At 48.7% G+C, this 12,766-nt stretch overlaps 1 pseudogene; it reads right to left on the reverse strand.

Moving 5' to 3' along the window:
• LOC138968959 (E3 ubiquitin-protein ligase MYCBP2-like) overlaps positions 1–12,766 on the reverse strand; it is a 148,839-nt pseudogene that overhangs the window by 37,834 nt on the left and 98,239 nt on the right.

The following is a 12,766-nucleotide window of genomic DNA, read 5'->3' on the forward strand; positions in this document are numbered from 1 at the left end:
TGAACCGTAAAACAGTCCGGAAAAGGACCCCAGTCTTGGATAAACCCGACCAAGTAGAGGGAAGGACAAGCTGCCCCCCCCCCCCCCCCCCCTTAAATGGAAGGAAATGCTAATGGCCTGGAAAAGATCCGTGCGTAAGGTTGCCGGCTAAGCCCTGAAAAGGACCGACCCTCACGGAGACCATAAGGCAACCATGCCAAAGTAAGAAAACTTTGGGATGGAGTGAGGCCCAAAAGGCCGTTGAGAGAACAGTCAGCTCCGGAAGAGTGACCAAACTCCAAACCGGAAAGAGAGAGACGCCTGAGTATCAAGTACCAGGGTCCAACTCAATGAGCAAAACTCAAGGGAGACGGTCACCGGTCGTCCCCTGCCCATCCCTGCGAAAGCAGAGAGAGGGGTAAAAAAGGGGACGAAGCGACCTAAGGTAGTGCATAAGCACCGCAAATGCGGACCCGCAGTGGCCAAATCCTAATGTGACCGGAGACCGGAAACAAAATGACAAAAGCCAGCGTGATCGCAGAGCAGACTGCTTGTAGGTAATTGAAAATGAATCAAAAAACCCGAAACAGAAAGGACAAAGCTGGTAAGAAAGACGGAAAACCGTGAAGCGAACCAGCCGTCAGCCTCCCGAGACCAGAGTTCTCAGTAATAGTCATAGTTGCAAGTGAAAAAGGGGGTGACCAGGCCGGAAGCCCAACCCAGCAGAAATCGTCCCAACTCACATCATGCAAGCATGATGGAGAAGAGGAAGAGACGAAATCCGCAGTCACAAGAACCAATTGCCAAAGTCGCAACACGACAGGCAGGAGACTATAACACAGGCAAAGGCCGAGAGCCTTGCTGCCCGTAGGCCGGCCATTGCACCAAAGTACTCAAAGTACACAGGCACAGTAAGAAACCAAAAGTTTCAGCCGCCGAAAAAGATGCTGGCCTAGAGGCCAGCACCGAGAAAACTGGAACATTAGCTAGACCTCTGCCCAAAAAGGGGAGGAGTAGCCAAAAAACCTGAGAAAAAGTGACAAGCCAAGAATGACTTCTCAAACATGCAATGCCCAGACAATGCACCCTCAGGAAAATCTGAATGTTACCTCCGAGGCCAACTCAAGTGAACCTTAAGTTTGGACGAAACACCAGAACGCGTCTGATCGCTAGAGAAAGACAAAGTCAGACTCGGCGAAAGACAAACCTGGACCGAGTCCAGAAGCTCGTGGCAAGAGAAAACGGGGAAGCCCAAAGGCAGAAACCCCCTTTTAAACGGAAATCGACCTCTCAGCACCCATACGCTGGGAAAGAGAAAGAATGTCGAAGCCCGAAGCCACAAACACAAGGAAAGCAACAACCACCACCTCCAACGGATGAAATGGCTGTTGCTCCCGCCGAGGCTAAAACCCCGAAGCCCTAAGGCCGGCTGTTGTTTCGAAAACCCAGCGTACCTATGACGGCTGTGAAAGAAACAATCTCACCTGAGCTGAGGACGTAGGCCGCTTAGGCTGAGTCCGCTTAGGTATAGCCTGCTTAGGAGCGGCCTGCTTTTGCTGCTTTCAAATTGAAGCTCAAAAGAAGGGAACCGCTGTTCTCTGTTGGTCTCAATCCCCTGCTTCTGGCATGAGAGGCCAGGCTGCCGGAGAGAGACCGTCCACCAAGGATGACGAACTGAGAATGTTCCTTGTCGACTCCTCAGAAAACCGGGAGTGGGCAAGAAACAAGTCCCTTCCGCACGAGACCGCATGGAAATAGTGCAGAGAGGACAGCCTCATCTGTGCCTCGTTCACCCTTGTAAGTGTGGAGAGGAGTGAGACACTTCCTCCGCGTCCTGCCCTTTACTAAGGGGAAAGGGCGCCAAGGAATCTGCCAGAGCGCGAGAAAGCGCCCGCAGGAGAGTCTCGGAAATGGAACTGAGTTCCAAAAGTTGTCAGCCCCCTTCCTCAGAGAATAGGAGATTCTGCCCATAGAGCGGCAGAACCGAATCCTTCCTCAACGGCTTCGTAAGAAGCGAAAGAAGATCCGGCGTGACCGGAAACGGTGCACGCGGACGGGGAAAGGCCAACAGGCGGCTACGAGACGACCCTGGCCAAGGCAACTTCCTCTGGTCCGCTAAGGGCACGAAGGAGGAAGCCTGCGCAGGAGCGGCAAGGCATTCCGATGCCGGCTCCGAAGCTGAACCCTAAGGAACCAGCAACGAAACCGACGCCAGAGGCCACCCCCTGTCGAAGAGGGGGGCTCGGCGAAAAGGCAAAAAGGCGAAAAGCTACAAAGGGCGATTCTTCAAACCAGAAGTAGCTGCTTCCTCTTTGCCAACCGAAGTCCTTCCTGTTGGCAATCGATTGTGCTCATTCCCTAACTGAGGGGAGGATGAGAGGAATCAAAAACCAAGGAAAGTGGGAGAGAGGAGCTAGCGGCCACCACCGGAGTGTGTGGATGCTGCTGTCCCAACAGAGGCAAGAAGCCTGTATGCCCATAGGGCAAGCCTTGTTCGAAATTCACCGGCGACCAAACGGAAGCAGCGGGAACTGAACCGGAAAATCCGGGAGGAGCCGGAAGTGCGGCAGCAACAGCAGCGCTATGCCAAAGCTGGTGCTGAGCCACCTACGAGCTGAAGCTCGGAACCCAAAGGTAGGCCGTAGGCCAGAACCGGAAGTGACAGTAACCTGTGCACTACCCGCTTGACCTACCCTCCTGCCAAGGCCGAAAGCGAAGCTGCCGGAAATGGCTGCCGTGCGAAGGGCAAAGCTCAAACCGGAAAGGGCCATGGGCTGCCCACACACCGATGAACTAACATTTCCAGCCGGAGCCGGAAGAGAAGCTGTCGCGAACGACTGCTTACGTATAGCGCAGCTCAAGCAGGATGGGATCATTATTTGTCCACCTTCCAACGAGGCACTACTTCCGTGAACCGGAAGTGCCGCTGTCGCGTACGACTGCCGACGTAAGGCAAGGCTCGAACCGGACGTGACAGTAGCCTGTGCACTAACCAGTGAACCTACACTTCCGGCCGGAACCGGAAGAACAGCTGTCGCGGGCGACCGCTGTCATAGGACAAGGCTCGAACCAGACGTGACAGTAGTCTGTGCACTAGCAAGTGAACCTCTACTTCCGGCCGGAGCTGGAAGCGGCTGCCGCGAACGACTGCTGACGTAAATTCGGAAGCTGGCCAGAGCCGCCGAAGGCAGCTGCTCCTCGCACACGGACCCGAAGTCCGAAACGCCACCTGAAGGGGACGGCTCATAGCCAAAAGAACCCGACAAATGACGCTGCGAGGGAAGGCCGTAAGCCGAACGCCCATCCTGTTGGCCATCGATGAAACTCGCACCCCTGACTAAGAGGAAGATGAGAGTCACCAACAACCGAAGGCAGCTGAAGAGAGGAGCTAGCGGCCACCACCAAAGTGGGTGGCTGCTGCTGTCCCAACAGAGGCAAAAAGCCTGTATGCCCAGGAGAACCACCGTATTCGAAATTCACCGGCGACACAACGGAAGCAGCGGGAACCGAACCGGAAAAGCTGGGAGGAGCAGGGAGTGCAGACGCAACAGCAGAACTATGCCATAGCTGGTGCTGAGGAGTCTGCAAGCCACAACCCGGCAGCCCTAGGCCGGAACCGGAAGTGACAGATGACTGTGCACGACCCGTTTGACCTACATTTCCTGCCCAGGCAGGAAGAGCAGCTGCCGGAAACGGCTGCTGTAGCAGGGCAAGGCTCGAACCGGAAGGGACCATGGGCTGTCCGCAAACCAGTGAACCAACACTTCCGGCCGGAGCCGGAAGCGAAGCTGCCGCGAACGGCTGCTTACGTAAAGCGCAGCTCGAACCGGATGGGACCATGGTCTGTCCGCAACCAGTGAACCACCACTTCCGGCCGGAGCCGGAAGGAAGCTGCCGCGAACGACTGCTTACGTAAAGAGCAGCTCGAACCGGAGGGGACCATGGTCTGTCCGCAACCAGTGAACCACCACTTCCGGCCGGAGCCGGAAGGAAGCTGCCGCGAACGACTGCTTACGTAAAGCGCAGCTCGAACCGGAGGGGACCATGGTCTGTCCGCAACCAGTGAACCACTACTTCCGGGAACCGGAAGTGCAGCTGCCGCGGACGGCTGCTGCGAGCACATACCTTGTGTCGACCGTATCCCCCAAAGGGACCTGCTCAGGTGCACTCCCGCAAGCGGAAGCCACCGAGCGCCGGCCGAGAAGAGAAACGCCTCCCTGTGCACGGACTCCAGAGCCATCACAGAAGCCAGCAGGCTGGACAGGTGATCAGGAACAAAGGAAGCCAACGACCGAGGGACGCACACCCCCGGGAGGGAGGCAGAGCTGGAAACAGGGTCCGTCCGCGACATTTCTGTACGAACGAGCGTCCGAATTCTGGAATCAAAGAAGACAAAAGGCTAGCAACAAGAGCGCCAGCCTCCGGCGCAGGTACAGGGGTAGAAACGGCCGTGGTAGCGGCCACACCCGCCGCCCGCGAGCCAGACGAAGTTTCCTCCGGAGCCTAAATAGGCGCAGGAAGAACGAAGTTAGTCTTCGGGTCAGAAACGTGAACCGTGGGGTTCCTAGCAGAAGAGGTGGAAGCCGAGGACTTAGGTTTAACAGGGCCTTTGCCCCTAACCTCGGCCTTAGCCGCTCGCTTTTCTCACTATCAGACATGCTGTCACACGAGAAAAACAAACTACTGAAAATACACAAGTCTCTAGGACGTAAAACTTCAGCAGAATAAACTAGCACTAACGTACCAGCTACAAGCAGCTACCAATGCTACTGGTAAACGCTCAAAGTCCGTAGCACGGACCCAAACTAACCAGCAAAAAACACCACGTGTAAGCGAAAAATGGCGACCAAAATGGCGGCCACAGCAACAAACTACTGAGCAAAATTCGTAAGTCCGCGGACGGAAAAATTCTCAGCAGAATGAACAATGCAAACAACAACAAAAAGGAACAATCTCACCGCTAGAAACAGCTATGAGCAGACGGGGAGCCGAGGCCGGTAGGTGTCAAGCAGACAGCAAAACCGGCCTAGGAGCGAAATCAAGCACGACCTGTCTCTCTGGCTGAAAGATGTCGAATGAGGGTGTCTCGTATCGGGTACGAGATCTGTGGCGTGATGCACGCTACGGGAGGCAACCCAGGGTAGCAAGCTTGCTACTTTTTTGCTTGGGTTGCTTCCCTTATACTATAGACGGGATAGCGTTTTTTCAGTCTACCTAGCATCTCGACTGCGTCAATGCTAATATGTGACTCGGAGTAAGAATATGTAATTTAATCGAAAATTTTTAATTAAATTTTCATTTGATTAATATACTTACCCGAGTCACATAGGTAATATGTGACTCGGAGTAAGAATATGTAATTTAATTCTCGCTAAGAGAATTTTTCTGAGAGCTACGAGTAGTTGTGGTCGTAGCCGCCTTAGCTTTAGTTTTGCCCGCTTTGCCTGAGTGAGACCCTGGAGAGCTAACCTGCTTGGCAGAACTCCGAGATTTATCTTTATCTTTCTGCTTGTCAGCCATTTTGAATAAAAAATGAACTAACAACAACAAGATGCAAAACGCTCAAATACGCTAAGAAAATTCTTGCAATAAGAAAAATAAAAACTCTCACCAATTCCTGAAGAAAGGAAGAAAGATGAAACAACGTTACCGAGATTCAATGGTCTTCACACAAGTATAAAGACCTATGGCTAAAGAAAAGCCAGAGCACTTCAAAACACGTCCAGCGCCGTGCGTTGAAGGAAAAGGAATGAGTGTTACCGGTATACATCCTGCGCATGCGCGGTACACCGGTAGGGGAGATAACCACTACAGACCATGCCTTATATGGCATGTGGTTTTTGTTTTAGAGTTATCTCCCCATGTTACCATGTAAGAGTGCTTCAATGTCTTAGCAACCAAACAAAGTTATTGCTATCTATGTGAGTTGGGTAAGAATATGTAATTTAATCAATCATTCACTCCTGATTCAGTTTTGGATGTTATCACTGAGTTCAGAAAGAGGATGAGATAATTATCATTTCACTTTTCCTTAAGGTTATATTTCAAGTCCAGCAAAACTATGTTGCTGCAAGCAATCATATTAAATGATTTTTGTTCAAGTCCAAGTGCAAACATGAAAACAAATTGGTACAAAAACACACTCCTGTGCAGGTCTTTCGGCAAACACACACAAACAAATCTAAACCACAATGCTAAAAAACTGACACACTACATTTAGTGCACAAATGTAAAAATCTTATTCAAGAAAGCCCAAATTATAAACATCTTAAAAGTCAAACTGTGTGTTGTTCATGCACACATATATTGTAGCTAATTGCCACCCTTCAAATGTATGGGATCTACGATTTTCAAAGCAAGCGTTATTTGTCCACTTTCAAAGAATAAAGTCAAAGAACACATAGTATACACAAAACAAATCAAATTTACGATTAAAATAATACTGTATGAAAGAAAACTTAAACACAGCAAATGAAAGGGTTTAGATTCTTGTTCCCCCCAAAAATGTTTCAACTACACAACGATAAGAAATTAAACCAAGCAACAGACTCCTCCCCTTCACATAAAACAGCTTTCCCAAACCACATAATAATACAAAATTAAAACAACCACAGAAATAAAGAGTAAAATCAAAATGATCAAGATTCAAATGAGATCAGAAAAAGTGGAAACAGAATAAGGCTGCCCTACCCCTCCCCATGCAGTAAATAGTGCAGGTGAAAACTGAACGTATGACCATCCAAAGAAATTTGTCAGCCCAGCCAAGTAAGCTTGATAATAAATGGAGTTAACTAAAGCACCAAACAAAACAGGGTAAATCAAACCAAATCAAGGTAATACTAAACACTAAGTAAACCACCACTCACCCTCTCAGTCTCTCCTTCGGGCATAAGTCTTTTTCTGTTCTGAATAAGTCATGCACGCACACTATCAACACTGATATCATGCAAAAACATCACGCAATAAAAAATAAAAAAATATTATACCACCAAAATAAATAGAAATGGGTTTGAAGGGAAGGGCAGAAGATGGAAATACAATTAAAAACATACAAAGGGGAAGAAAGAAAATTAAACCGCAAAGGGCTGCACTAAAATCTAAGTCATGAATGCAGAAGATAAGATGATAAGTGTCAACCGATCTAAGTCTCTTTATCACTACTGAACAATTCAGCTGAATAAAACAGTCATTTTAAACCATGCTATCATCAGCTACAAAATGTTTGAAAAAAAAGAAACTTCTACTCCCTCGATAAAAGCATGAATGTAGCTAACCCCCCCGCCCCCCCCCCCCCCCCCCCCCAAGAATTTTTTTTAAACACCCCACCAACAACAACATTCACGAGCAAAGGGAACAGGTGAAATACTGAAAGGATCGGTGTTGTGAGACACAAACCTTCCTGCATGCTTGGCTACTTCAGACACATTCAATGAACAAGAAGATTGACAATGACACGAGCGACAGAAAACATCCACACACAAAGAGACCATATTACACCGGGTCTAGCACAATGGGTCTTGTGCTTCTCAAAGACAAACACAAATCTTCATGTAAATTGACAAATACAAATTACATAAACTATACAAACTGGGACCCTGGAAACACAAACATTAAATGAGCATATATGAGACACACACACACACACTGTGCACACACACACAGAAAGATTAAGACACACAAACACATACATATTAACACCAACACACAAATACATTAAAACAAACACACACATAACTATGCACATACAAAGTCAAGCACTCATTCAGAACAAACACACACACACTTGGGCTCATGCGCTACAAACAACCCAAACACATGCTTGCACAACACAAGACAAGACAAACACCATACTTACCAGTGAAGAGTCAATGCTGCTGTCATCATTCTCTTCCTCTGACTTGCTGAGAATGCGAGAGATGTTGCTGAACACGTGACTCTCGTGCAGGAACTGGTGGTCCGACTGAGCAAAGCGGATACAGTAACACTGCACTGCCATACGCTGGGGAAAAAGCAGATAAGAGGATTTGCAGAATAAGTGCAGAAAATTAACTAAAAGACTGAAAGCTAGAAAAATTCTGAACAATCCTTCGGTTTCTTGAGAGCCAGAACTTCAGTGTTTTTGTATGATGCATATTTCAAAGATGAGCATTAAATATTCTTGTTAACTATCTGCCCAAAAAGTTAAGAATTCGGAGAAACTCACTCCCCATGCAACCCAACGATTGTGGCTTTACTGCAAACCAGTAACAAGCAGAACGTGTTACCTGGAGAGCAGATCCAATGGGCAGCAACAGCATGACATCGCTGATGCTCTGCAGTAGAGCGTGGAACGCTTCAGGTAGAGGGGCCACTGCTTTGCCCGCTACACAGATGTCTGACAGAGGGTGCTCGCACAGCGGAATCTCCTGTGGGCATAAACATTCACAAAGCTGATAATTTCTGATCAACATCGCTGAAGTGTAACGGATTTGACGTGATGTAGGAATTAATTAACATTCAGTTCTTTCATTCCTACACTCCACTATAGACCAAGCACATTTATCCATACATTGATATGACGTACATGACAGAAGTCAGGTTGCCTCGGTTTGCTATTCACATATCGAAAAACAAAATGAGATTACCCAAATGTGGCGAAATCTTTAGGACATCTTTAAGTACATTCTGGCCAACCCTGGGGTTCAAGCAATAAGTAATGTATGGTACAATATGTGCAATTGAACTATTTTGGCATCAAAGAGACCAGGGCTCAGGTGCACGAAGCAAAAGTGGGTGGGAGCCAGCCACGGGCTCCCATTGGTTGACATCACCACAAATCTCAATGTCAACCAATCAGACCCCGCGGCTGGCTCCCTCCCACTTGGGTGGCACCAACTTTTGCTTTGTGCAACTCAGCCCAGAAAACTGAATAGAAGGCAACATAAATGTTCAAGCTGTTTGACACAAAAACAGATGTTCACCTCCTGATCCTTCTTGTCCTTCTTCTCCTTCTCAGCATCAGCATTCTCTATCTGCTCTTCTTCTTCGTCGCCATTGGGCATGAGGGACACCACGAAGAACCACAGCAAGTCGTGCAGCGACGTCTGCTGTACCACTGTGCGCAGCAACCAGTTGAACGCCTGAAACAGTCAGTACACATTTCATGAACCTATCTTGCACATGACTCTCTCTTCCCTCTACCCTTCATTCACACTAGCAAAACACACACTAACAAAACAAACACACACACACACACACACACACACACACACACACACACACACACATGTACTTAGAGCTGAGCTCACTCTTACATCTCATTATGCACAAACCCCTCAGAATAATGAAAAAAACACGCGTGTTTAAGCATGATTAAAATCTACTGCTATAAACCAGCAGCATGACAGGCCCAGAGGCAATGCTACAATGACCAAGAAAAAAGCCTAGCACACAAAAATTCAAGCTGTCATCGATGTAACTTACAGTAAGTTTCCAGAAACTACTGCATTAATTTTTTTAAGCTTCCAGTTTCAAATGTCACCCGCTTGATGTAATGTGAAATTCCATATGAACCTACCTGCATGGCAAACACTCGACACGCAGCTTTCCTCAGCGCCTGTTTCATGGCCAGCTGAAGGCCGTCAAGGTCGTGACGCTGAACTATGAACTCCATGACAGGTCGTTGCAGCGCCCTCTCCCCGTTGGCCGATGCTCCCTTGCTGCGATCCACAGAGCTGATGAGCTTGCCCATAGCCGCCGACGGGTGTTTTAGAAGCGACACTCCCCCGTCTGCTGATTGTAAAGAGTAGTCTACACAAACACGCTTGTTAGCTGTTGTTCTCATGATCGTAAAAATCATCATCACAAAATTCAACATTTACCATCCTATCAACCAACTTTTTTCTTAACATTGGTTAGAAGGACGGGCAGGCATCAACATTCATGATCTTAAAAATCATCATCACAAAACATGTTCCAACCAATTTTTTTTATGGTTTTTTTATGAAAGGATGGCAGATGTTGATCATTTTCCATAGCAGTTACCAGCTTAACCTGTATCCGCTAGAAAGTCCCATCAAAGTTCTGAGTCAAGGTTTTTCGATAGTTAGTTTGTTTGCAGTACACTTCAGGTTTGTCAGCTGGACTGTCAAGCACCAAACAAACAAAGAAACAAACTGGAAAAGAAAACATTACTGCAAAGTCTATTCTACAAATGTGAATATGTATTAATCTTATTATTCCGTCTGATTTTATGTCGCCAGAGATAAAATCGCACGAGTAAGTACCGTAGAGATGCAACAAAGATTAACACACACTAAGAAAGACGAACAAAAATTCCTCAACAACCTGATTTTCTCAGATTTTTGGATGTCTTAAAAGGGGGGTCCCCACAGTACACCTAACATACCCCCACTGTTGTTGCGTCGACGCGAGGACACGGACACTGCTCGGTGCAGAACGTACTCATGCTCTACCATCTCTTCCTCTGAGCCGTATTCTGAGATGCTGCGGTGGAAAGATTTCTTCTGGTTGTCTTGCTCTGACTCTGGGCTGGTGCCAGCACTCTTCACAATGGGCTTGCTCTCTGTGATGGGTGTGCGCAGCTCCTGAGGACATTTCAAGTCAATTAGAACAAATTAAACAGGGTGTTCTTTCTTTCTTTCTTTATTTGGTGTTTAACGTCGTTTTCAACCAAGAAGGTTATATCGCGACGGGGGAATGGGGGAGATGGAATAGAGCCACTTGTCAAACAGGGTGTTAAGGCAGAGCGCTGTTTAGAGATCTGATAGACGAAGGGAAGTAAGCGCTCTAAATGCATACAACATGTGAATTAGAGAAAGGTGAGAGTTATTCGGAACCTGCAGTCTCCTGCTTTTTTAAAAATTTCATTCACCTTTAATCCCGTTAGCTGGGAAATTCAGGTCGCTTCCTCCCAGTGGAAAGCTAGCAGCAACAAGAGATGCGCTAGCCAGGTGTGTGCATATTTAGGTGCATGAAATCAGCTACTTGCAATTCTGGCCAAATATATTAGCAGTCTTTTAGGTGCCACGGCAGCAACACCGAGGTGTGACATGTATACCTTCTCTGACGAGTCATCACCTCTAGTTACCCGTGTCCATCCCGTCCTGGATTCGAAACCATGACCCGAGGATCAGAAGTCCAGTGCTCTACCATCTGAGCTACCAGACCACAACGACTGACATGATGAACCAGCTAAAATTTTCACATACAATTTCTGAATCTTTTTGACACGGAATGCATGCATTATTGTTGCACTGTACAATGAGAACTATCCAAAGAAAGAAAGGGGGTAGGGCTTGGAGGATGGATGGGGAAGGGGTGAGAGGTCGGTGTGAACATAATAGATGGAGTATTTGCCAACATACTGCTGTTATTTAAGAAAGATAAACAGTGCAGAAACCTACATGGCAATGTCTGGGACAGGGTGAAAGCAGTTTACTTTCTTTCTTTTGAATCTCCTATTTTCAAAAACATTTTACAGTTAGAGCTTTAATCTGCAGGCCCACATATTAGCGCTTGAAACAACAGTAACAATAAAAATAAGAGCCTAGAAGACAGATGTATTGACTAACCTTCATGTCTGGCATGATGTGTGAGAAAGGCCTGACGTCCTGGCCCAGAGATCCTGACCTGGCCAGGGGGCTGTGTCGGGGCTCCGTGGGCAGGCGAGGGCGGTAGGGCACTCGACGCGTAGAGACACTCATGGATCCCGACCTGACAAACACCCTCTCATCATCGTCAATCAGCACGTCCTCAGCGAAGGCGGTGTCGGAGTTGTGAGCGTTGTGGAGAGACAGGTACTGGAAGGGGACGGGGGGGAATGGCTCCAGCTCGGTGCCCAGTGTCTCACTGACGGAGGGCAGGAGGAACATGTCGGACTGACGCTGGCTGAGGCCCAGAGCCTGCAGACTCTGCTGCTTCTTGTAGTTGTGTTTGGGCAGGGACAGGCCCGAGGCGGAGGCCAGGTCCAGGAGGAACATGGCGTTCTCCTTCAGCACCAGGTGCACCTCCTGCGGGGACATGGCGGTGGGCTGACGGAAGCTGCCCAGCACTTTCTTCTTTAGCTTGCGCGACTTCTCCTTCTCCTTCTGGGCGTGGCGCTTGTCCTTCAGATAGCGCTCCCGGCACTTGTCGCACATCAGGTACCAGCTGCTGCCCCCCATGCCCCCCTCCCCGCAGTTCCCCGCCCAGCCCCCGCAGAAACTGCCACTGGAGTTGTAGCCCTTGCCGCAGGCGTGTTTTCCACAGCCAGGGTGGATCTGCCGCATGTGGTAGGTGACAGGGTTGGGGAAGACACCGCCGCAAAGCTCGCACAGCGTTTCCCGGTCCTGGCCCCCGCCGTGAGCTAAAGCCGCCGCTCGTTCAACCGCGGCTGCTGCAGCTGCTGCTGCTCCGTGGTCGAGCGCCTCGCCACCCCGCCCCTCCCTGTGCAGACCCACCAGCATGTGAGCGACGGCTTCCCCAAACATGCCCCCCTTGGCCACGCCCTGCTTCTCCTTCTTGCGCTTGCTCTTCTTCTCCCGCCGCTCCTCGTCCTTCTTCTCCAGCTTCTTCATGCGCACCTGGATGGCTGGGCTGGGCATCACGATGTCCTGCTCTATCACCTGAAATTCAGTTCCATGTTTGCATAAACTTACTAGCATCTAATAATACAATGCAAAACAACATCACCTAAAACAACACACAGTTGTGCCGGGGGAGGGAATACAATGATCAAAGATCAGGCTATAACATGAACAAAGCTCCTTCCATAACGGCTGAACAGTGCAAAAGATTTCAAAAGCAA

Source organism: Littorina saxatilis, linkage group LG6 (genome assembly GCF_037325665.1).
Source record: "Littorina saxatilis isolate snail1 linkage group LG6, US_GU_Lsax_2.0, whole genome shotgun sequence".
NCBI classification, from domain to species: Eukaryota; Metazoa; Mollusca; class Gastropoda; order Littorinimorpha; family Littorinidae; genus Littorina; species Littorina saxatilis.